This window comes from Ornithorhynchus anatinus, chromosome 2 (assembly GCF_004115215.2).
Source record: "Ornithorhynchus anatinus isolate Pmale09 chromosome 2, mOrnAna1.pri.v4, whole genome shotgun sequence".
Classification (NCBI taxonomy): Eukaryota; Metazoa; Chordata; class Mammalia; order Monotremata; family Ornithorhynchidae; genus Ornithorhynchus; species Ornithorhynchus anatinus.
Genome location: NC_041729.1, coordinates 95,914,908 through 95,941,027, shown reverse-complemented (window position 1 = coordinate 95,941,027; position 26,120 = coordinate 95,914,908). Strand labels below are relative to the sequence as shown.

General features: G+C 40.0%; 1 protein-coding gene across 1 annotated transcript in view; it reads left to right on the top strand.

Annotated features, from left to right (window-relative positions):
* LAMA2 (laminin subunit alpha 2) overlaps positions 1 to 26,120 on the top strand; it is a 586,243-nt gene that overhangs the window by 145,388 nt on the left and 414,735 nt on the right.

The following is a 26,120-nucleotide window of genomic DNA, read 5'->3' as shown; positions in this document are numbered from 1 at the left end:
TGCACTAAGTACTTGGGAGAGTACAACAGAATAAGTAGATAGGAGGAGATAATCAATTCTGAGGTTGCAGCTAGGGAGATTAATCAGAGAAGGACTGTGATTTCTAAGTGGTTTTGATACGAGGATAGCTGAGGTCCCTCAAATATGAAGGTGGAGGGAGCTCCAGGTAGGGGGCAGGGTGTAAGAAAGAGGTCAGTGGTGGTTGAGATGAGAATAAGGATGAAAATAATGATGAGTATGAACTGGTTGGAGTGGGAAATGAGTAGATAAGTAGGGGACAGAGAACTGATTGGGTGCCTTCAAATCAATGGTCATGAGTTTCTTCTGAATGCCCATATCAATAGGCAACAATTGGAGACAACTGGAGATTTTGAAAAGTAGGGGGATGTGTACAGAACAATGTATTAAAAAAATCTGCACACTGTTATCAAATATTGTTTGGAAAGGGGAGCATAGGAGTCAGGGAATTAGTAATAATAATGTTGGTATTTGTTAAGCACTTACTATGTGCAGAGCACTGTTCTAAGCGCTGGGGTAGATACAGGGTAATTAGGTTGTCCCACATGAGGCTCACGGTTAATCCCCATTTTACAGATGAGGTAACTGAGGCCCAGAGAAGTGAAGTGACTTGCCCACAGTCTCTGACAAGTGGCAGAGCTGGGATTCAAACTCATGACCTCTGACTCCCAAGCCCGGGTTCTTTCCGCTGAGCCATGCTGCTTCTCAGTAAGGAGGCTGATGTGATAGTCAAAGCTGGGATGTGACCAATGTTTGGACCGGCATAGTAGATGTTTGAGTGGAGAAGAACAGATTCTGGAAATTCTGGGGAGGAAGGAATTTCTGGATTTGTTGACTGATTAAACATGGGGGTTGAAAGAGAAGGAAGGGTCAATGATATTGCTAAAGTTACGGTCTTGAGAGATGGGGAGGGTGGGATGTCTACTCTGATAGGTGAAGAAGGTGGAGAAGATTTAGGAGGGAGGATGAGGAATTCAGCTTTGGGAATATAGTGTTTCAGGTGCCAGCAGAACATTTATGTGGAGCTATCCTGGAGGCAGGAAGGAATATGAGATTGCAGAGGAGAGAGGACAGAGATAACAAGGTAGATTTGGGAGTCATCAATCAATCAGTTGTATTTATTGAGTGCTTACTATGTGCACAGCACTGTACTAAGGGTTTCACCAACATAAAGGTGGTAGTTGAAACTGTTAAAGTGGGTGACCTCTCGGAGTGAGTATAGATTGAAATGAGGAGATTCAGAAGAGCCTCGAGGGACACCCTACAGTTAGGGACTGGAGGCAAGGGAGAGCCAGAGAAAAATTGAAAAGGATTTACTGGAGAGATAAAAGGAGAAGCTGGAGTCGATAGTGCCAGAAAAGTCAAAGTTAGATAATGTTTCTGGGAGAAAGGAGTGGCCCATAGTATTGAAGTCAGTGGGGAGGTTGAGGAGGATTAGAACAGAGTAGAGTACATTAAATTTAGTGAGGGGGTTCATTAATAATTTTGTAGAAAGTAGTCTCAGTGGAGTGAAGGGGGCAGAATAATAATAATAACTTGTGTTTTTTGTACTAAGTACTGGGGTGGTTACAAGCAAATCAGGTTGGTTGCACTCTGTGACCCCCATGGAGCTGACAGTCTTAATCCTCATTTTACTGATGAGGCAAAGAGAAGTAAAAGTGACTTGCCCAGGGTCACACAGACAAGTAGCAGAGCTGGGATTAGAACCTAGGTCCTTCTGACTTCTAGGCCTGTGGCCTTGCCATCAGGCCAGGCTCCTTCTCTATCTGGATATTAGAGGATCAGGAAGGGAATTGGAGGGAAGGAAGTGGAGGCAGTAGGTTTTCACAGTCTATTCAAGCAATTCAGGCAGGAATGAGAGGCAGCAGATAGAGCAATACTGGAAGGTGCTGTGGGCTACCCGGGGAGTGAGCTGCCTTGCTTAAATCCCTTGAAAGAGTAGACTTAATAGTCCTTCATTAAACCTGGCATTCAGAAAAGAAACAAAGATCTGGAATCCGGCCAGAATCTGAAAGGAAACTCAGCCTGAGTACTCTGAAGGATTATAAAAGTCTTATTACACGAATTATGTCAAAAATAAGATTTTAGAATGAGCCATAATTGAAATGAATGCAATGAAGTAAATTCCAACAGAGATTTATAACTAAAACAGAAATTTACATCAGAAAAACTCCAAAATAGATAATCCTGATCTACTTCTCCATCAGTCTCCCCTTCTAGACTGTAAGCTCCTTGTGGGCAGGAAACTTGTCTCCCAACTCTGTTGTATTGTATTCTCCCAAGTGCTAGTAATAATAGCTAGTAAAGTTCTCTGCCATACTAAGCAATCAAAAAGTGTCACTGATTAATTGATTGACTGGCTTAATTTGGGGATATTCACTTCTTACTCTTGTTGAGTTCAGCTTTGCCAAGGAAGATGACAGTTTCCTCACTCCACCAACACTAAGATAGAAAGAGGGAGGGATCTTTCCCTTCCTCCTCTGAGAGAACTAAGGGGCCTTGACTCCACCTGAGACCACCCCTTATTGTGGTGCAAAAGTGTTATGTCAGCCCCTTTGCCTTCTGGGTAATATAGGAGCACATTTGGATCTCTTGTAATTCCCTAAACCTATGTATGTTTTGAGCACACTCAGCTCTCACCAAAGTGATTAGAAAGTAGCTGTCCTTGAGAAATGCCCCTCTTTTTTTCCTCATAGCCTTCTACACACCTAAAACACACTGCAGTTGACAAACATAGAAGTGTACCTAAATTGATCAAAATAATAATTAATTCCAAATGAGAAATGAATCCCTTTGATTGTATTTCAGAAGGAATTTCATTAAGGATTTTTTTAGGGACCCTATATTTGCAGAACCTCATACTTGATGTGATCAAAAGGTAGTGCTCGGCATAGAGCACCGACCCATAATGCAGAACTCAGACGGTAGTTTAAAGAGAGATTTTGTTGAGGGGAGACAACAACTGTGACACAAAACTTTCATATGATGCTTTCAGGGGGGAGTTTTTGCATTTCTTGTCAGATTTGTTTTTTATCAAAAGCCTTTTCGTTTTACATTTTTGTATTTTTTGATATCGGGATTAAATTGTGGCAAAGGATTTTCCATTCTTTTATATATATTGATTAAGCATCTGTTGGCTTTCATTCCTCCAAAGACTGCCAAATAAAAAAAAAAGTCCTGAAAATTTAGTTAACCTGGATTGCTGAAGGCCTTATTTCATATACTGTCACACCTTACCAAGCCAGTTTTGGAACTGAATGAGTTGACTATCAGATTCCATTTGCAAATTTAAAAGAATGGTTTGTAGCTTTCTTGAGACAACAGGACGATAGGGCTGGTCCTGTTTTTCTTGTTACACAATTTCTGTGAGAGAAATGACTTATTCAGATAAGCAGCAAAAAACAAGGTAAACTCAATCAGGAATGTGAAAATAGAGAGATGATAAAAATCTGATAAGGGAAGGAAGCGTGAAACAATATAATTTGAAATGAAACTCAAGATGGCTGCAGGTAGAAAAACTTCTTAGATGTTTTTCATCAAAGAGAAATGGAATCCAACATGGATTTGAGAGCTGTTTCTTGGAAAATAATTTTTTGAATGCCATCCTGTATGAGGAGTTTGTGGAATTAGAACTGTTAAAAATGTTAAACTCGTCTCAACTCTGTTATAGGAAACACAAACAGGACCACTTGAAATAGGATATGAAACCATGGTTGGCAACTTCTCACAGCTGTTCAATTAGTTCCACATGTACAATATTGAGTTTCAGCTCACCATGGTGACTGGGTTTTTTTTGTTGTTGTTGTTTCGTGTAGTGTTTCATCTTTCTTCTTCTTGAGAATTTAAGGGATTTCTTAAGATATATAATCAATTTGTATTATTTACTAGAAGTTTATTTACTGGATGCCTATTAAGAGCAGAATGCTGTACTAAGTACTTCGGAAAGTAAAATAGAATGAGTAAGCTTTCTTTCAGGAAACATATCTTCAATAAGGCTTTGAAGGAGGGGAGAGAAATTGTCAGATTTGAGGAGGGAGGGCGTTCCAGGCTAGAGGCAGGATTTAGGTGAGAGGTCGGCAGAGAGATAGAGGTATGGTATGAAGGTTAGTATTAGAGGAGTGAACTGTGTGAACTGGGTTGTAGTAGGAGAGTAGTGAGGTGAGGTAGGAGGGGGCAAGGGGATTGAGTGCTTTAGAGCCAATGGTAAGGAATTTTTGTTTGATGTGGAGGTGGATGGGTATCCATTGGCATTTCCTGAGAGAGGAAACATGCATGGCCTGAACATTTTTGTAGAAAAATGATCTGGGCAACAGAGTGAAGCATGTACTGGAGTGGGGAGAGACAGAAGGCAGGGAGGCCGGCAAGGAGGCTAAGCAGACACCATATCCTCAGCCCTCTCCTTAACCTGCTTGTCTTCTGAGGCCTTGGCCACAGAGGAGCACTAACTCCTTCTTGAGGCACCAGTAGGCATGATTTTGTTAACGGTTCTAATCTGGTTCTCTTCATCTTTCCTCCATTTTGTTCACTGACTCCTCTTCTGCCTCTCAATCCTAAACAACCCCCAAAACTGCACACCTAATCTCACTAAAGCAGGGTTCCTGAGAATTATCCTGTCATTAGCTGTTTGATCAGAATGGAACCATAACCCTTCTAAAAAGTCATCTCTTTCAAGGAGGCATGCACTAATGCATATCCTTTATACCTTCCCATCCTTCCAATCCTTTCAGCCACTGCAAACCTCTCATATGTTTATTTATTTTTTCAACTGAAATGTTTCTATCTATTCTCCCTTTTGACTTGAATGCCCTGAATTCATGTAACCCTTTTGTTTTTTCCAAAGCATTTTTACATTACCTACCTTATTTGCCTTTTTGACATCCCTATGAAATAGGGAGAGACAAGTACTAATATCTCCATTTTATAGATAAGGAAACTGAAGGACCATAGACAATGAATTGCACAAGGTCACACAGCAGGCCAGTAGCAGAATTAGGATTTGAACTCTATTCTTTTGATACCCTGATAATCAGTTTATGTCTGTATTCCTATAGATTGTAAGGTCTATGAGGGTTGAGATTATATTTTATATTTAATGAATTCATTCCCAATGACTTGTGCAAACAATAAGGTATTTATTTAGTCAATAGTTCTGATGATAATGATTACAGTTATCAGGGTTATTTCCTGCTCTGACTCTACCTTGTCTCTACTGCCGGCCAGATAGTTTATGGTAACAAACTCCATTTTCCACCACTCCCAAGACTCCTGATGGCAAGGTGTTCTGAACCCTCAACCTGGGCCTTAATGGTCTGTTAATTTTCTTTTTTACACTCCTAATTGCTATCTGTTTCAAATAGACCTTATTATATTTTTGCGAAAAACACAGAGAGGGAAATCAAAGGAAGTGAGCCCCAAATGGAATAGGGACAGTGTCCAACCTGATTATCTTTTATAAACTCCAGTACTTAGTACAGTGCTTAGCATATAATAAACACTTAACTACTATTACTATAATTGTTATTAGTAATAGTTTTACTAAATTAGAGAGAAGCAGCGTGGCTCAGTGGAAAGAGCCCGGGCTTGGGAGTCAGAGGTCATGGGTTTGAATTCCGGCTCTGCCACTTGGCAGCTGTGTGACTGTGGGCAAGTCACTTGACTTCTCTGTGCCTCAGTTACCTCATCTGTAAAATGGGGATTAACTGTGAGCCTCACATGGGACACCCTGATTACCCAGTATCTACCCCAGCGCTTAGAATAGTGCTCAGCACATAGTAAGCGCTTAACAAATACCAACATCATTATTATTATTATTATTATTAAATCACATTCACTGGAGAGCAGATTAACAATGCAAACACATTATTTTTTTTTCCTGAAATTTTGGTGGAAAATAAATGTCAATTTACATGTTTCTATCATCAGAAAAAAATAGTAGTTGATGTAGCACTATTTGAAAATAATTATTGGCTAATTAGAAATTCTCCAGTAGAACAAAAGAATATTGTTCACTCAGCTCTTAGCTCCAAATGACCCGGATAAAATATACAATGAAAGCCTGCTGAACAGCAGGAGGGACATGTAAGGAAAAACTGTAGAGTATGTTGCTGATTAATAAGTTACTCATTAAATGGTAATGTCTAAAGGATAAGAAAGAAAAATGGCAGACTGGTCCCAAACAGCTCACCTGTTTGTTTGAACAATCATTTTAATGTGATTTCCCATCCAGGTTTTTGTGGAAGTTCATGGCAGATTAGTTTCAAATTTACTGAACCAGTGAACATAATTATAATTTCCAATTTAGGAAAGACAGTATGTCATAGGGGAACATGTTTAAAACTAAGAACTAATGAATAGTGTGATTCACTTCTTAGGTCTCAACTTATATTGTGGGTTCCCTTCGACCGCACTTCATTTAATGTCAGGTGTGAAGCAGAGGTGGGTAATTCTCAAGACAGAGTGTAGGTGTAATTTAAATAATTTAGCTGCTTCCCCTCAACTTGCAAATTTAGACTGAAAATCCAGATTTTTCTCAGCAGTTTTACTTGGTCCCAGATCACTTTCCTGCTCCCTTATTTCCTAATTCTGTTTACTGTAAAAGTGGATTGTTAATGTTGATGACTGCACTGTCGTAAAATGACTTTTCCTTAAGAAAGCTTTCCCACTCTTATAGGAAAACTGAGTCTATTGTCCAAGGGAAGGAGTCATGGAACAAACCAAACAAATACCTGAAAAATGCTTATGGCAATTTGTGCTTTTAGTGAAATGACAACAATCATAACATGGAGTGAGGTGAACACAGAGTGGTAAAGGAAAAATAGATTTTCCCCACTATTTGAAGAACTCTAATATATCTCATTTATATGAGGAAAACCAGAGCCAAAAGCTAAACCAATACAAATGACTACATTTTATTACATCTCCATGTTTGAAGGTTCACTGTTTTAACTTTGTATTTATTTTAATGTTTTTAAAATTGTCTATTTTACCAAATCTTAGAACTGGTATTGTCAAGAAAGTTTATCTAGTTGTTGAGAGCCCAAATAGATTCCATTCTGACAGCCATTCAGTTCTCCTATCTTACATCCTTGGTTTCCTACTATACGCCAGACTACACATTCATAATACCATTCTGCTCACTGTACCTTGATCTTGTCTCTCCAAACCACTGATCTCTTGCCTATGTCCTCCCTCTGGCCTGGAACTTCCTCCCCCTTCATAAAGGACAGACCACTACTCTCTCCCCACCTGGAAAGCCTTAATGAAATCACATCTGCAAAAGACCTTCCCTGACTAAGCTCTCAAGTCCCTTACTCCATCTCCCTTCTGTGTCACTATGCATTTGGATCTGTACCCTTAAATCACTTAATATTCACCCCACCCTCTCCCCACCAAGCACTTATAAACACATCTGTAATGTTTTTCAAGGTCTATCTCCTCCTTGAGACCTTAAGATCCTATGGGAGGGAATGTATCTACCACCTTGGTTGTATTGGACTTTCCCAAGCACTTAGTACAGTGCTGAGCACACTAAGTATTCAATAAATATCAGTGATTGACTGATTCTCTGGAGGCTGCTTAGAATTTCTGGAGATGTTGTTCTGCCCTTGATTATGAATGCAAATATCCTGTCATTAGATTAAAACAAAATAAAATACCATGATTTAAAATTGACTGTAATTCTGCCTATTTTCTGTGTAGGTATATATATTTTCCCGATGTGGGCAAGGATTGTGTCTCTTTATTACTGAATTGTACTTTCCAAGCTCTTAATACAGTGCTCTGCACATAGTAAGCGCTCAATAAATGCAATTGAATGAGTGAATATATTATATTTAACACTGGATGAGTAATGTACATAAATTACAGAATTGGTGTGATACTTTAAAGCATTTTGCTGGGTAATCTATAAAGTTCACTTCTGAGGCAACATCATTAAGCTCTCTAATTCATCACTAAATTTGTTTTAAACATCATCTTTTAATCTGTTAGGTTCCTATAACAAAGCTGTTATTTCTACCACCACATACTGCACACACTGACAAGTAACAAAGATTCTTGTCACTTTCCTGAAAAGGAAGCCATATAGACACACCCTAGTATTTCCAATCTTAAAAGATATCTATTTTCCCCTTCTCTTTGTTTCTGGAAAACACTTCTCGTGTGGACAGTCAATCATTCATATTTATTGAGCACTTACTGAATGCAGAGCACTGTATTAAGCTCTTGGGAGAGTACAATATAACAATAAAAAGACACATTCCCTGACCACAATGAGTTTACAATCTAGAGGAGGCAGACATATGCATAAATTTAATATAGATATGTATATAAGTTCTGTGGGTCCAGGAGGGGGGATGCATAAAGGGAGAAAGTCAGGGTATGCAGAAGGGAGTGGGGGGAAGAGGAAAGGAGGGCTTAGACAGGGAAGGCCTCTTGGAAGAGATGTACCTTCAATGAGGCTTTGAAGGTGGGGAGAGTAATTTTCTGTTGGGTATGAAGAGGGAATGCATTCCAAGCCAGAGGCAGGATGTGGAAAAGAGGTTGGTGGTGTCTTGATAGACAAGATCAAGTTACAGTGACAAGGTTAGTATTAGGGGAGTAAAGTGTGCAGGTTGTTTTGTAGGTTTTCAGGCCCTTTGTGTTGATGGGTCCCTCAACCAAGCTTTGCCCAATGTAATGGTAAATTCAAATAGTGATTTTTTTTTATGGGGGAGCATATGGCATTAGCCAAAATGGAAGTTGAATACCATACATGCAGTTTTGGAATCTTGAAACCTGACAAACACTGTCTTTAGAAGGCACTCCATCGTTGGTTTGTTGAAATGTGTCATCCCTAAGAAATTTGTGATGATTCAAACACAAGAGGTCGTCACAAAAAAAAAAAAAGAAAATGAGTGCATTTTATAATATTAATATAGTATGTGGGAAAGTTAAGGCACTAGATTGTGATGACAGGAATGCAGTGTCAGTGGACGTTTATTACTAAACACTATTCCTATAATTCCTGGTCTGTACTGAAGTTGTCAGAACCCCTAAGGCAATTATCTTTCATGAAAACTGTGACATACTGAATAATAATAATAATGTTGGTATTTGTTAAGCGCTTACTATGTGCCGAGCACTGTTCTAAGCACTGGGGTAGACATAGGGGAATCAGGTTGTCCCACGTGGGGCTCACAGTCTTAATCCCCATTTTACAGATGAGGGAACTGAGGCACAGAGAAGTTAAGTGACTTGCCCACAGTCACACAGCCGACAAGTGGCAGAGCTGGGATTCGAACTCATGAGTGCAAGAAAGTTGATTATACCAATATGGTTCACCTGTGGATACCTTATTTCTACATACCTTGATCTTCTTCCTAAATTTCAGACTGACAAAATAAGAGTTCAATTAATTGATAGACTTTTGTGAGGTGGGTTACAATAGTTCATAGGAGCTGTGCATGTAACAAAGTACTGTGACTATTAGGAATCGCCAAGGGCTATATTCCAGAGAGTCAATAGGTACTTAATTCCTAGTTGGGACAATTTTGAAGAAGACCATGGGGAAAAAAACAGTCTATATTTCCCAGAAGGTTGATACCTCTAATGCTACTGGGGATGTATCTCTGGAAAATAGAATTATTATAGACTTCAACCTCTGTGTTAGAAGACTGTCTCAATTCTCCCCTTAATTGAAGAGGGATTAATTTGGTTTCGTAGTTGAAAACTTTTGTAAGCACCCAAATCATTGTTAGGTCCTATGGCATACCAGACATTCAATTTAGAACAGTGCTCTGCACATAGCGCTTAACAAATACCAACATTATTATTATTCAATCAATCGATCAATCAATCAATTGTTTTTATGGACCGCTTACTGAATGCTGAGCATTTAAACACATTCCCTGCCCACAGTGACCTTAGAGACTCTCTTGAAGACATTTGCATTTCTCCAGTCACTCTGCATGACATGACGACTTCATATGTACTGTCTTGTGGAAGTTTATCCAAGGCCAATAGAGTGCTTCTCCAAGAGAATCACTGGTCCTACCACCTTCTGATTCCAGAGCTATTGCAGTCTCCTTTCAGGCACCATTTACAACCCATCATTCATTCATGTAGTCATATTTATTGAGCTCTTACTGGTTGCAGAGCACTGTACTAAGCGCTTGGCTCAGCATCAGGGACTGAAGCAGGGGGAAGCTTTGTTCTTAAAGTAAAAAAACAAGGCATAAAGATGCTATATCTATTCTGGGCAAGGGACAGACCTGCTTAAACTTCAGAAGGGTAGTACAAAGCTGGATGACTTCCACCATACAGACTGACCTGATGATCATCTTTCTACCCCAGAATTTAGCAAAGAGCTTGAAACTGGTATGCTTAAAATGACCATAAAATTCATATTGTGGTTGGGTCTGTAGGTCCCACATTGGCTTTTTCAGCCACTCACCCATCAGTGGCATTATCTTTGACCTGTAAAGGCAAGCACATAATAATAATGGTATTTGTTAAGCACTTACTATGTGCCAAGCACAGTTCTAAGCACTGGTGTAGATACAGGGTGATCAGATTGTCCCATGTGAGGCTCACGCTTGTAATCCCCATTTTACAGATGAGGTAACTGAGGCATGGAGAAATTAAGTGTCAAGTGGTAGAGCTGGGATTGAAACCTTGTCCTCTGACTCCCAAGCCTGTGCTCTTTCCACTATGCCACGCCACATTCTTGTGCCTCCAGAACTGTTTGGGGTAACAAATTCCCCAGGTTTAGTTACCTACTGGTTGACCACTACTCTCCCCCACCTCAAAGCTTACTAAAATCACTTCTCCTCCAGGAGACCCTTTGTAAAGTCATTAAATGAGCAAACCACTGGAGGCACACAGTAAGCACTCAATAGATACATGAATGAATGAATGGTCCAGTCAGTATTCTATCTTAGACAGTGGCCCCCAAAATTCTTAGTCATTGCAATATTTGACCTCTCTAATATTATTGTAACTGGATATGGCCCATCTATAGTTCTCAACCCTTTCCTCTATTTTGTTCATTTATCCTCGAATCAATCCATCAGCTGTATATATTAAGCATGTTCTGTGTGCAGAGCACTGTATTAAGTGCTTAGGAAGGTAGACAAAATTGGTAGACACATTCCCTGTCCATAAGGAGCTTACTCACTAGAGGGAGAGACATACATTGAAATGAATTATGGCTTTGTATATAAGTGCTGGGGGGATGGAAGTGGGTAAATATAAAATGCTTAAAGAGTACAGATCTAAATGCGAAGGTGACACAGAAGGGAGTGGGAGTCAGGGAGATGATGGTTTGGTTGGGGAAGGCCTCTTGGATTGTCAGTCTCCCCTTCTAAATTGTAAACTCTTGGGCAGGGAATGTGTCAGCTCACTTTGTTGTATTGTACTCTGCCAAGTGCTTAGTACAGTGCTCTGTACATAGTAAATGCTCAATAAATATCACTGATTGGAGTAGATGTGATTTTAATAAGGCTAACAAGGTGGAGCTAGTGGTGGTCTGTCATATATGAAAGGGGAGGGAGTTCCAGACATAGAGAGGGGTTTGGCGATGAGATAAAAGAAATGGAAATAGAGCAAGCAGATTGGAGTTAGAGAAGTGAAACATGCTTGCTGGATTAAAGTATGAACTCAGTGAGTTAAGATAGGAGGGGGCGAACTGATTGAGGGGTTTAAAGCCAATGGTAAGGAATTTCTGTTGGATGTGGAGGTGGATGGGCAACTAATAATAATAATAACTGTGGTATTACTATGTGCCAAGCACTGTTCTGAGCACTGGGGTAGATACAGGGTAATCAGGTTGTCCCAACTGGGACTTATAGTCTTCATCCCCATTTTACAGATGAGGTCACTGGGGCACAGAGAAGTTAAGTGACTTGCCCAAAGTCACACAGCAGACAAGTGGCAGAGGCAGGATTAGAACCCAAGATGTCTGACTCCCAAGCCTGCGGTCTTGCCACTAAGCCACACTGCTTCTCTACTACTAGGGGCTTGATCAGTGGGGAAACATAGTTTTTGTAGAAAAATGATCTGGAAGCAAAGTGAAGTTAAAGCTGGAATAGTGACAAGTGGGATGCAGGGAGGTCAACAAGGAGACTGATTCAGTAGTTGAAGTGGAATAAGATAAGTGCCTTGATCGGCCTTTAATGAATTCAACCTTATCTGGACCTACTGACATTTCCTGCCTCTACCATTTTCCATTTCGTGTATGAACAAATGTTTCCTTTGGTTTGTTCTGACTATACTACTTTCAGTGGCTAATGGGTACCTCTGGTAGTATACAGTTTGGTGAAAACACTTGTTTTTCATCCTATTCAAACTCTTCATGTTTCCATGTTTGCCAGTTGTTTCTCCTGCTATTTTTTATGCTGCTTAAAGTTTCATCATCCATGTGATTTCTCATGCATGATATAGAAATACAGGTTACTCTAATGATATATTTACCCTGGAGTATGCTTTTTCTCTTGCAAAACCCTCAACAGCAAAAAGCCATTCTAACTCTAATTCTAATTCTAGCCTTTTCATTTCCCCTGCATTTTGGTCCTCTTAAGGCCACCAATCATTGGTCTTGGAAACTTGTAATGTATTCTCCACTCATATGTATTCAAAACAGTTGGCATTGCTATAATTCATCCTTTCCTCTCATCCACATCTTAATTATTTCCCTCCTTGAATATTGTCTTCTCCCTACCAACTTACTCTTCCAGAAGATGTGGTCCATCTGGCATGAAGATTTGCATTTTTAAAGGGTAATATTTCATGTATTCTCCATGTAGGACTTGATTATAGTGATTCATGGCAACTGTTTATTATATTAACTATCTGGGGAAAGGTCACTGATAGAAGTGATGTTCAGTAGGGATAAAGGTGGGGTGGTATATGGCAAGAGAAGGAAATAAAAACTCCATTAATAAAAGATAGAGAAGAGCTAGATGCAGGAAAAAAAACAGAGTCATGGGGAATACCTTTTTGAGCATGGGTCAGCAATGTAATATTGAAGTTAAAAAATAAAATATTTCAGGAGGAAAAAAAACTTTGAAAATCCACAGGTCTTCTTCCTATTTTATCCTTACATTTTACAGAATGCTGGTCATTCCATCAGGTTTTATAAGTATAATCTGTGTCCAGTACACTCTGCTATGTGATGACTTTTAGTAGAGCAATGTAGCATAGTGGAAAGAGCATGGGCCTGGGAGCCAAGGAGCCTGAATCCTAATCCCTAATCCCAACTCTGCCATGTGGCTGCTCTGTGACACTGGCCAAGTCCCTTAGTTTCTCTGTGTCTCAGTTACCTCATCTTTAAAATGAGGATTAAGACTGTGAGCCCTATGTGAGGCAATGACGCTGTTCAACCCAATTGTCTTGTTGTTATCCCACTGTACTAAGGTACAGTGCCTGGTATGTATTAAACACTGTGGGGGAAAAAAATGGAAACCCTTGTCCAGATCTGTGCTCCACACTTGGAAAATTTGGATAGGAATGACAAAACTCATCAATGTGACTGACCAAAAAAAGGTTTAAGGAGCTGATATTTTGGAATCAGTAATGAACAAGGGTAAGAGGTTATTTCAAAGTGACCTTCAAGAATCTACAATACTTGTATCCATAGCAAGATAATTAGCTGTCCTTAAAATTAGAGGAATTTGTATTTTTTCTGTAGGAATAGAGATTTAGATGAACTACAGGGAAAAAGGTTTTGACAGTTATTAATATCATCAATAATGATGATGACCATATGGTAACTGTCTGGGGGTAGATAAAAGATAAATCGGATTGGAAATAATAATAATAATGTTGGTATTTAAGTACTTACTATGGGCAGAGCCCTGTTCTAAGTGCTGGGGGAGATACAGGGTAATCAGGTTGTCCCATGTGAGGCTCCCAGTTAATCCTCATTTTACAGATGAGGTAACTGAGACCCAGAGAAGTGAAGTGACTTGCCCACAGTCACACAGCTGACAAGTGGCAGAGCCGGGATTTGAACCCATGACCTCAGACTCCCAAGCCCACGCTCTTTCCACTGAGCCATGCTGCTTCTCCCCATCTCACATGCGACTGACGTTCTAAGAGAGAGGGATAGCAATTATTCTATGCCCATTTTACAGATGAGGAAACTAAAGCTCAGAGAAGTTGTGACTTCACCAAATTCACAAAGGAGGCAAAAGCTGGAGCCTAAATCTAGGGGTTTTGACTTCATGCTCTTTCCACTCCACCATGCTGTTAAATGGTCAGGCCTACTAAGGCAAATTATAGAATATAGTCTTGACAAACTGGAAAAGATCAAGTGCAGACTGTCTGGACCCATAAAAACTTTAAAATCTCAGAGCTGGCTGAAATATTGAGATAAAATGTAGTCTAGCTCCCTGGCTCCAGGAAGATTCATGTCTTTTAGTATGCCTTTCCATCATTTTATCATCTGAACAACCAAATAACTCCTAGGTCAACCCCAAATCCCTTCTCTGTAAACTAAGCCCAATTCCTTTTGTCTCCTTTTTGTCCCACATCCAGGTAGTTTGACCAAAATTGAATACAATCAAAAATAAAGGGATAATCTGTACAGAATAGAAAGGTTGGATTATTTCCCTGTCTTTTCAATTGTTCTCTTATTAATACAACCTAGATGTTAACAGCATTCTGCCTGAAGGTGGGGAATGGATACACAACCCTTCCATGGAAACATTTCTATCCATTCCCTAAGATGGTATGATTCTGTGTTCAGGAGTTCCACCTTATCCTGAGGGCTAGTATTTACAAAGAGCCTTCTTGTAACTAGCTCCAATTTACCTCAGGTTTAACCTCAAAAGCCCCATCAAACTAAGGTTTTAGGGAAAAATATTCTCCACCTAACCTTGCTAGAAATTTTTTAAAACTATAAATGCCATGAATGAAAGCAACCCTAAAACCATGAACACTTTCACTAGAGAGTCATTACAGTTAAACAATCATGTGTTGGAGCCCTTTTGCAAAGCAAATTAACAGATGGGTGTCAAGTGGGATCAAAAATAGCATTTTCTTCCTATATTATATTAGAATCTTTTCTCCCCCAAATATATGGGAACAGTGCAGCAAAGCATCCAAAATGAGTTGTCTTTCACTGATGTCACAAACTTCTTTCACATTGTGGAAAATTGCTTCCCCTCTTATATCACTCATATGTAAATACTGAGTGCTTACTGTGTACTAACCTTGGGAGAGTTCAATATAACAGAGTTGGTAGACAAACAGCCTTATATGAGACAAACCTTTAGTTGAATTGTCTAACTGGGGGAAAAAAAGAGCAACCCCCAAATCAGAGGCTTTTTGAGTAAAAGAGCTACCGCTTTATATGAGACAAACCTTTAGTTGAATTGTCTAACTGGGGGGATAAAAGAGCAACCCCCAAATCAGAGGCTTTTTGGGTAAAAGAGCTAAAGTACATGCAGGGATTCAACATCCCAGGGTTTAAAAATAATTGTGCTGAAAGTAGGGTGTGTTGGAGGATGTTTGAGAGGCATGAAGCCAATCATTTACACGTAGGGAAGACATTCTTATGTTTGATTGAGAGATTGATTTACTAAGCCTGATGATGATCATATATAAAAACCATGGTACACCCTCACATAGAATACTGCATGCAGTGCTGATGATCACACCATAGACAGGACAGTTCAGAGCTAGAGAAGGTCCACAGAAGGGCAACCAAGATAATCAGAAGGATTGAGATGCTTCTCTATGAAGATAGACTGAAAAGGTTAGGGCCCTTCAGTCTGCAAAGATGAATGCTGAGAGCGGACATGATTGAAGTTGACAGAATTATGAAGGATGTGGACAGCAGGAGCATTATTATTCACTAAATCCTACAACACCAGGACAAAGGGGCAGTTATTGAAGCTTGAAGGTGGAGGACTCAAAATAAACAGAAGAAAATGTATCACACACTGAGAGGTAAACAAAGGGAATGAATTCCCACAGGAAGTTGTGCAGGCTGACAGTATCAGAAGCTTCAAGAGGGATTTAAATATATTCAGTAATGAGTGGCCCATACTGAGTGCCTAGAGGAAAAGTGAGGGGTGTAGGGAGGGATGTCAAAGTGGGCAACCATCATATGCTGTTCCTCTAAGGAACTTGGTGAGTAATGTTAAGAACAGATTTCAGTAATGAAAGAATTGAACACTGTTCCTTGAAAATATAACTGTTTAATGAAAGGCTGTATCTGAGTTATGTTTTCCCATAGATGATGATAGTTATGATAATGACAATAACAATTGCATTATTAATGTGTTTACTCTGTGCAAAGCCCTGCATTTAGAGCTAGGTTCTTCCTTCTACTTAGACAGTAAACCCCATTTGGGATAAGGGCTATGTTTGACATGAATCACTTACATCTACCCTAGGACTTAGCACAGTGCTGTCACATAGTAAGCACTAAACAAATATAGTAATTATAATTTGTATTATTAATAATAATTGCTGTATTTGTTAAGCCCTTACTATGTGACAGGCACTGTACTAAGTGCTGGGATACCTACAAGCTAATCAGGTTGGAGACAGTCTCTGTCCCTCATAAGGCTCACAGTCTCAATCCCCATTTTATAGAAGAGGTAACTGAGACGCAGAGAAGTGAAGTGACTTGCCCAGGATCACACAGCAGGCAAGTGGTTGAGCTGGAACTAGAACCCAGGTCCTTTTGACTCCCAGATCCACAAGCTACTACTTCCACTACTAGTAATGACAGGATAAGATGCAAGATTCCACTCTCAGGGTCACACCTGGAGAGTTTCCAGTACTCTACCAATCTCAACTAAGGGAGGGAGAGGCATAGCCATTCTGTTCCTAGCTTGGGCAGTCGCTAGCGAGTGGAAGGCAATCTGCTACAAGTCAAAACTCACCTGTGCCGGGCAGCAGCAGATGGGAGCGATTTGAGGGCAGAGCCTCAAGTTTACTGTGCAGAAGGAGGTATTGGTAAACCACTTCCATATTTTTACCAAGAAAACTCTTATGGATACAATACCAGGATGATTACAGGTGGATATGGGGTGTTCTGGGTGAGATGTACCCATGACATCGCTATAGGTCGGTGACAACTTGACAGCATAAGACAACAACAAGTTGCAAGATAATGAGGATAGACACAGTTCCTGTCCCACATGGGGCTCACAGTCCAAGTAGGAGGGAGAACAGGTATTTAATCCCCATTTTACAGATGAGGAAAATGATACATAGGGAAATTGTGATTTAGCTAAGGTCATGTGGCAGGTAAGTGGCAGAGCCAGGATTAGAACCCAGGTCCTCTGACTCCTAGCTCCATGTTCTTTCCACCAAGCTGTGCTGCTTAGATATACAATGCTAAAAGTTAGGCTCTGGAAAAGAAATGTAAAGGCCCTTTGCCTGCAATGTAGTATTCTGCTCAACATCACTACTTTGTTAAATATGGTTGTTCATAATAATAGCAGTAGAAGTAACTTTATTGAACATCTAGATAGTACAACACACACTGTTAAATGCTTGAAAAAGTACAAGGGAAGCAAACATATGTTCTTTGCCCACAAGGAATTTACATTAATGTTGGTATTTGTTAAGCGCTTACTATGTGCAGAGCACTGTTCTAAGTGCTGGGGGAGATACAGGATCATCAGGTTGTCCCACATGAGGCTCACAGTTAATCCCCATTTTACAGATGAGGTCACTGAGGCCCAGTGAATCAAGTTAAGTGACTTGCCCACAGTCACACAGCTGACAAGTGGCAGAGCCAGGAGTCGAACCCATGACCTCTGACTCCCAAGCCCAAGCTCTTTCCATTGAGCCACGCTGCTTCCCCATACATTCTATTGAGTGAGACAGGCGTATGAAACACTGATAAATAATAACAATAATTTTAATAGTGGTGGCTGCTAAGTGCCTTCTATATGCCAAACATGCTGCTAGATTAAAGATTATCAGGTCAGGCACAGTCCCATAGAGCTCACAATCCAAGGGTGAGGGAGAGCAGGAATTTAATCTTTATTTTACAGCTGAGGAAGCTGAGGCATAGAGAAATTAAGTGACTTGCTCAAGGTCACACAGCAGGGAAATTGGGTAGTGGGATTAGAACCCAGGATCCCTGACTCCCAGGATAGAGTGGGAGTGGTAATAAGAACAAGGATCATATAGAGTATGTAACAGTCATGTGAGGGTGAAATACAATAAATTAGAATAAATAATAAAATGAACGTTTGAATATTCACTTATGCATACGGCTGGATATCAATAACTAAGTGCTAGGAGTGGGTGTTAAGTTGATATGCCACTGGTGCTGGGTGTTAATTGGGAAAGACTTCCTGGCGAAGGCAGTTTTTAGGGAGGGATTTGAAGGTGGAGATTGCTGAGATCTGATGGATTTTATGGGGAGAAGAGAGTTCTAGGCGCAGAAGCAGCATGAACAAGGGGTCAGAGATAGGTGAGTCAAGAGAGGGTGCAGACAGATTTTTGTGGGAGGAGCAGTGAGTGTCAAGACAGCTACTGTTGTACAGAGAAAAGTGGGGCCGAAGCCCAGTGGTAAGGGATCCATATTTGCTGCAGAAGAAGCATCACATGAAATGAAGTGGTGTTATATGATCATGAGTCTTTGCAAGGGTTTGCAGAATTAGAAGGTCTTCTGCCATCTGTGCTGCTGATTTTCAAATTCAGTGAAGAATTTGCCCAATTTGTGTTGAGCAACAGACTTCTATTTTTTGGGAAAGACCTTATAGTAGGTTACCTCCTCCTTAACACCTCATCTTAATCACAGTCCAAGTAGGGATATGCCACGAAAGAAGTTCCTTTACCTGTAGCTCTCAGCTGGAAAGTCTGGGTCAGTCAGTCATATGCAAGAGGTATGTCATTCCCAATAATATCGGTGGTTGTATTTTAGCACTGTTGCAACCCAGTGTACTGTAGTTGTGCAACTGTGGGAAGCAGACTGCAGTGCTGAATGTATAGCACTCAATAACCCCATTGCTTATGACCTTCTAGTTTCACGTGTTTGTATTCTATAAGTATTCCACCAAAAGGTGCAAGGGGTTGATGGCGTGATGCCGGGTTGAAAGAATTTAGACTCCATTAGTAAACTGCACTGACAAATCAATCAATCAATAGTATCTATTGAGTGTTTACTGTGTACAGAGCACTATATTAATTAGCACTTGGGAAAGTGCAGCTCAACATAGTTTGTAGGCCTGTTCCCTGCCCTTAAGGAGCTTACTGTCTAGAGGGGGAGGCGGATATTAAAATACATTCTGGGAATGTACATAAGTGCTTCTGGGTTGATGGTAGAGTAAATACAGGGTTCAGATCCAAGTACAGTGCTTACAGGATACAGATAATATTAGTAATAATAATTATGCTATTTAGTGCTTACTAAGTGCCAGGTTCTGGGTTGGATACAAGCAAATCAGGTTGGACACAGTCCCTGTCCCAAATGGGTTTCACAGCCTTATTCCCCATTTTACAGATAAGGTAACTGAGGCACAGAGAAGTGAAGTGACTTGCCTAAGGTCACACAGCAGGCGGTGGCAGAGCCGGGATTAGAGCCCATGACCTTCTGACTCCCAGGCCCACGCTCTATCCACGATGCCAAGTGCAAGCTTAAATAAGTAAGGGGAAATGAGGACTTAGTCAGGGAAGGCCTGTTGAAGGAGATAGGATTTTAGTAATGCTTTGAAGGTGGGAAAAGAGATCTAGTTCAACACCCAAAGGACTGAAAAATAGTTTCAGGTAATGGTAATGTTCAATTGATAAAGTTTCCCTGGGAGTGCTGAAGTGCTGTGTTGACTTTTCCTTATGCTTTGTTTTGGAGATTGCCTAAAAATTACCCAAAATGGCAGTGGAGTGGGTGACAGGTAACTGGAAAGCCTGATATGCAATTGAACAGTCAGTAGGATGGGCTTGGGAAGGAGTAGAGTCAGGACTGTGGTCTGTATTTCCAAAAATACTCTTTTCATCTGAATAACACATTCCCAGATATTGCAACTTCCCTGTGTTGATTCCAATTCTTGTGAAAAATAATCTTCACATACAACTTTGTCCCAGACAGCACTGTTTAGTGATCCACACATATAGAGTAAAGGTCTTGAACAAAAATTCCTAAATCACTTCCTCCCACTGACGACAGGGTTGGATTGTTTTTTCCCAACAGACCGGACCAGGAGAACACTGGCTGGGTGATTGGATATCCATACATTTAATGAGACTTGATCAATCCAAATGACCTCCAACTTTGGCCTGGAATACTTTCCCTTGAATATTTGACAGACTCTTATAAGGGAAATAGCAGTCACAGTCAGCTATTTAATTCCCGAGTTTAATTCATTTTATTGATCCAAAATCCATCCCTTCACTCTTTCTCACAGGCATCATCTTTGTACAGTGTTTCAACTCTACATTTAGGTGGGAACTGGTCAGTTGTTATAGGTGGTGAACTTCAGAAAGATTTGTGAAAAAATGCTGTTTGACACTCTCAATTTTCTCCCCATCAGAATTAAGCCTTTAACTTTTCAACTCCTAATAGGACTTGCACTGCTTACTGCTTTTTAATTCTTTTGAAAACAGCCTTTTTGGGAAACTTCCATTTCAAAATGTTCTCTGGCAAAAAGCTAGGAACAGCTTCTTCAAATGCTCATAATACTCTCTGACCCTCTTCAGATGGAAACCACCTTTGTTGAATAATTACTTCAAGTATCCAACATTTGAAAAAAGAAATGAGCAGCCTTTTAACTCTAAGAAGCACTAGATTCCAGAGCCTGAGATCGCTAATGCAAGGAAGCAGGAACTCTGGTGCCCATAATATTCCCCCTTTGTCCTAGCCTTCATTTGTCCAAAGGAGAGTCCTTTTACTATAACAGGCATCAACAAATGTGAATTTTCCTTTAGCAGAGAAACATAGTAGAGGCACATAGAAGCCACAGTAAATAGGATGTCTTAGTAGAGCTATCCTTTTTTTTTTGGAAAATATCCCTCTGCCAGTACAATCTTTCCCATGCTTAGGGGCACGGATTTAAAGAGACAACTGCACCCAGCCAAACCATCCTTTCAATATTGTGGGCCTTCCAACATTGTTCTCTGGTGTTCTGATACATACGGCAGTCATTTCACCAGTTGGTTCCTAAAGCCTCTGCTCAAGGAGACTATCCACACTTCTTGTTGCCTCATGCCAGACTGGTCCAAAGTTTGTCAGTGACCCACTGCTGTACCACAGTGTTTGTGACTGAGGCTTATTCTGGGTTCCTAAATGACTTGTTCCCTGCCTGCTTGCCTGCTCACTATAATAGAGTTGGGTGGAACTCAGTGTACTAGTAGTTGGATGGAGCCAAATAATCTTTTGGTTCGAAGAAGCATGGAGAGATTAACTAGTTTATTCCTAAAAAGGTAATTTTCTTCTCTTGACTTTGTGAATTCCTTGAGGGCCAGGGACCAAGTCTGATTTCGACCTGAGTATTGCGTCTCAGCCCTTAGTACAGTGCTCCACATGTAGTAGATGGTTAATAAATATCTTTACTACTGCTACTTAAAAGTCTTCAAAGAAGATTCATCAGGTCAGCTTGCAAGTTCAAGGGTTTCAAATACAAAAAAAATCTCAGTTGTTCCTAGCATTTATTTTGAATAGCCTCTATTAAATGCAACATGCTTCCTCATTTGCATATCTTTAAAGGAAATTGAAAGCTATAGTTTACAATAGAACCACACATTGAAAGCTTAAGCAATGGCTGGATGATGAGCTAGAAATTTAAGCAGGAGGGGCAGAACGTAGAGTCACACAGTAGCATAGCCTCAAGGGTTGTGTGAATGTGAGTCTTAAGTTCTCAGAATGAAATGATCTTTCCACCATATGGTAATAATAATAATAATAATAATAATAATATAATAATTATGGTATTTGTTAAGCACTTACAATGTGCAATCTACTGTACCAAGTGCTGGAGTGAATACAAGCAAACCGGGTTGGGCACAGTCCCTGTCCCACGTGGGGCTCACAGTCTCAATCCCCATTTTACAGATGAGGTAACTGAGGCACAGATAAGCAAAGTGATTTGCCCAATGTCACACTGCAGATGATGGTGGAACTGGGATTAGAACCCATGACCTTCTGACTCCCGTGCTTTATCCACTATAGGTTATTTGTATTTCCATATGATTAATAGGATTGATCAAGACTAGCAAAGTCTGTTACATCTCGGTCAGACATCTCCAGTTGGTATAAAGGAACTAATAGAAAATGATGAAAGAGAATAAGACCATGAACAACAACATTACAGTGGTAAATTCAAAAATGGCAAGTCCGGCCTGCCATTCTGTTTCTGTCATTTGAAGAGAGTCTGGTGATTACCTGTACATACACTATCCTAATGGTTAGGGTAGTATTACATCACATAATCCCTAACTTTTCTGTCTCATTAACAATTTTGAGCAGGAGCAGACAGGTTAGTCTGGCATTTAGCTTCAGCCAGGAGTAGGATAGCTTGCCTCAAGCAGAGGCTTCAGGAAGATCATGACACAAAAAGAAGGAATTGAATCAGTTCCAAGGAGTAATTCTAGACCGTAGAAGATTTGTGCTCATAATCAATATTAGAAACTTTTCACAAATCGATCCATAGTATTTATTGAGTACCTACTGTATGCAGAGCTCTGTATTAAGCCCCTGGGAGAGAGTACAATAGAGTTAGTAGTTATGATCGATGCCCTCAAGGATTTTATCATCTAGCAGGGGAGACAGGCACTGAAATAATTTAAGTTTAGGAAGAAGGAGAAGTAGATAAGTATATGAGTTAGTGCTTAAATAGTAGAATATGTAAGGTAATATGTTCAGAAGTGCTAAGAGTGATTGTGAGTACACAAGTTTATAGTTGCAGCAGAGGTGCTGAAATGGTAGTTTGAGAGATATAACTTTGTGGAAAGAAAATTAATCTTTTTCAAGGTGATGTGATTTTAGAAGAGCTTTGATGATGGTAAAAGGAATGGTTTTGTAGATTTGAAAGGGTATGGAATTTCAGCATGGAGGAGAGGGATGAGCGTGAGGTCAGAGTTTGTAGAGATGAGAATAAGGCACAATGAATAAATTAGTTTCAGTGGAACCAAGAAGATAGGTTGGAGTGCAATGAAGAAGAAAAAAGATATATGGAAGAGACAGAGCTGAGTGCTGGAAAACTAGTGGTCAGATTTTTCTGCTCAATGAAGAGAGGAATGTGTGACCACTGAATATTTTTGAGAAGAGGGGAATCATGTACAGAAGCAGCAAGGCGTAGCAGATAGAGCATGGGACTGGGAGTCAGAATGTCATGGGTTCTAATTTTGGCTCGCCACTTGTCTCCTATGTAGTCTTGGGCAAGTCACCTAATTTCTCTGTGCTTCAGTTACTTCATCTGTAAAATGAGGATTAAGACTCTGAGCCCCATGCAGGACAGGAACTATGTCCAACCTGATTTGTTTGTATCCACCCCAGTACTTAGCCTGGCACATAGTCAATGCTTAATAAATATAATTTTTATTATTATTATTCATTCAATAGTATTTATTGAGCACTTACTATGTGCAGAGTACTGTACTAAGTGCTTGGAATGTACAAATCGGCAACAGATAGAGACAGTCCCTGCCCTTTGACGGGCTTACAGTCTAACTGGGGGAGACAGACAGATAAGAACAATGGCAATAGAGTCAAGGGGAAGAGCATCTCAATAAAACAATAGCAAATAAATAGAATCAGGGTGATGTACATCTCATTAAACAAAATAGGGTGATTAAGATATATACAGTTGAGCGGACATATACAACAAGGATTTAGTCCTATGTTTCATAATGCAGAGGGAGGAATTGACTAGGTAGGTGAGAAATTGAAGCTGATGTGGTAGTTAAGCTGGAATATGACAAGAGTCTAGATCAGTGTGATGGCTACTTGGCTGAAGAGTAAGACATCATGGAGGAAAAATCAACAGGTTTTAGCAGACCAAATATGGGGGTTGAAAGAGAGGGAGGAGTAAAGGATAATGCCTATAATATGGTGTTTGAAAGATAGGGAGAATGGTGGTGGTGTCCACTGAGATGGAGGACAGGATTTGGGATAGAAGATGAAGAGTTCATTTTTGGATGGGCTTGAGCTTGAGGTTACCAGTGTAACATCCATATGGAACCAAAAGGAAATGCAAGATTGCAGAGGAGAGAGGCCGGGATTGGTACCGTAGATTTGGGATTCTGTCCAGGGGCATGAATCAAATTTTGAAAAGCAACAAGTAAAGAATAGTAGCAAAGTAGTGAGTTTTATATCTTTCAAGGAAAAATGGTAAAATGGGTATACTCCATTAGGTGCTAAAAACTAAACCTCCCTAAAGAGAAAATTGTTGAGCTTTTTCTACATGCTATTCCTAAGGACCAAAGTGTTTCTAAGGATGAAATAAATCAGAACTTGCTCTCTGTTTAATTATTCTGGTGCCAATGCAAAGTTATGAAGCAAACTCAAAAGAAATATACTTTGAAAATAGAATTTTGATTGATTTCAAGAATAAAGAGTTGCTAAAATAAAGGGAAATGTAAGGTGATATGGTGCTGGATTAAGAGCTATTTCAGGTTTCACTAAGTCTTCAGAAATATAAAATAAGGATTTAGCTATTCAGCTAGCTGGTGATGACTCCTTGTTACTATAGCATAGCCCAAAATTGTGAGCAGAAATTTTCTTCTTCTATCACTCTAATATTGTAACTTTCTTCTTCCCACCAGCATGAATGTCTGCTGTTCTTCCCCTGCTGCTGTGAACTAGGGTGACTAATTCAGATCTGTAAAGTCATAAATTTCAGAGAGCAGGAATTCTTACCTTGTAACCATAGAAGCTCATAAACGAAGGCAATTTGGGGGTCTTTCTATGGGGTCACTAAGTTTCTGATGGTGAAGTTAGTGTCGTCAGATTTCCAATTGCCTCTGATTGATGCCAGTACTGGGCTTTCCATGGGTTCCAGTCTGAGGACTGCCTATTTACTATAGGGAAGCCCAGCCTCATTGTTTGTGCCAGGAACTGATGTAGAAAGCCACACTGGGCCTGTGACTTAGTCACAGGAGACAGGTCAGTCTTCTGAAATTACTGATTGTTGCACATGAGCGTGACATGTGAAAGAGAGAATGGATGTTAAGGGTACCACTTGGGAGCATGAAACTGCTAGTCTGTGTTTCACTTGCCCCAGACAGAATATGAGTAACATAATGAATCTTTGGGTATCGAAAGAATTTTTAAAATATACTGTGAAAGCCTTCTACCCATTTTATATGATATTGCCTTAGCTAATTCTGTTTCTTTGAATAAAGAATATTGATTTGGGCATTTCCTGATTAATCCCTGCCCTCTCTGATCAGGTCATTCCATTGGCCTTTTCCAAGTCCTTTCTTGAGACATGACAATCTGGTTTTCTCTACCTTCACTCCACTGAGATTGACAGGTGCATCTAATCATCTCTAATTAGTTCTAATTCCCCTTCATCTCTCATCTGCCTTTTATAATGTGGGTCACTCCCTATTCCTGAAAATGCCAACTAATCTTGATTCTACTAACACGGTCGTCCCTTGGTTCTTCTCCAAATTTTCTGGCCACTTTTTATTAAATGGCTGCTTCTCATCATCATATATCTGTGGTAGATCTTCAAGACTCTCTTCTAGGTCTCCTAGTATTTTAAACTTATATTCTGTCCCACAGCTTCAGTTGTCACCCCTATATTTGACTCCTGTGTGTATATATATATATATATACACACCATATATATATATATATATATATATATATATATATCACTCACCTCAACCCTCTCTCCTGAATGGCAATTCACATTTGCAGCTAACTATCCTCATATAGTCCCCAGATAGGGAAGCAGCATGGTCTAGTGGATAGCAAAGGCCAGATCAGGTGGATCTGGGGTTCTAATACCAGCTCCACCACGTCTGCTGTATTACCTTGGGCAAGTCACTCAACTTCTTTGTGCCTCAGTTACTTTATTTGTAGAAAATGGAGATTAATACTTTGAGACCTATAGGTGTCTAACATGATTAGTTTATATCTACTCCAGAACTTTGAACAGTTTTTGACACACCCTTATCGATTAATTAATACCATTACTATTATTATTACTATC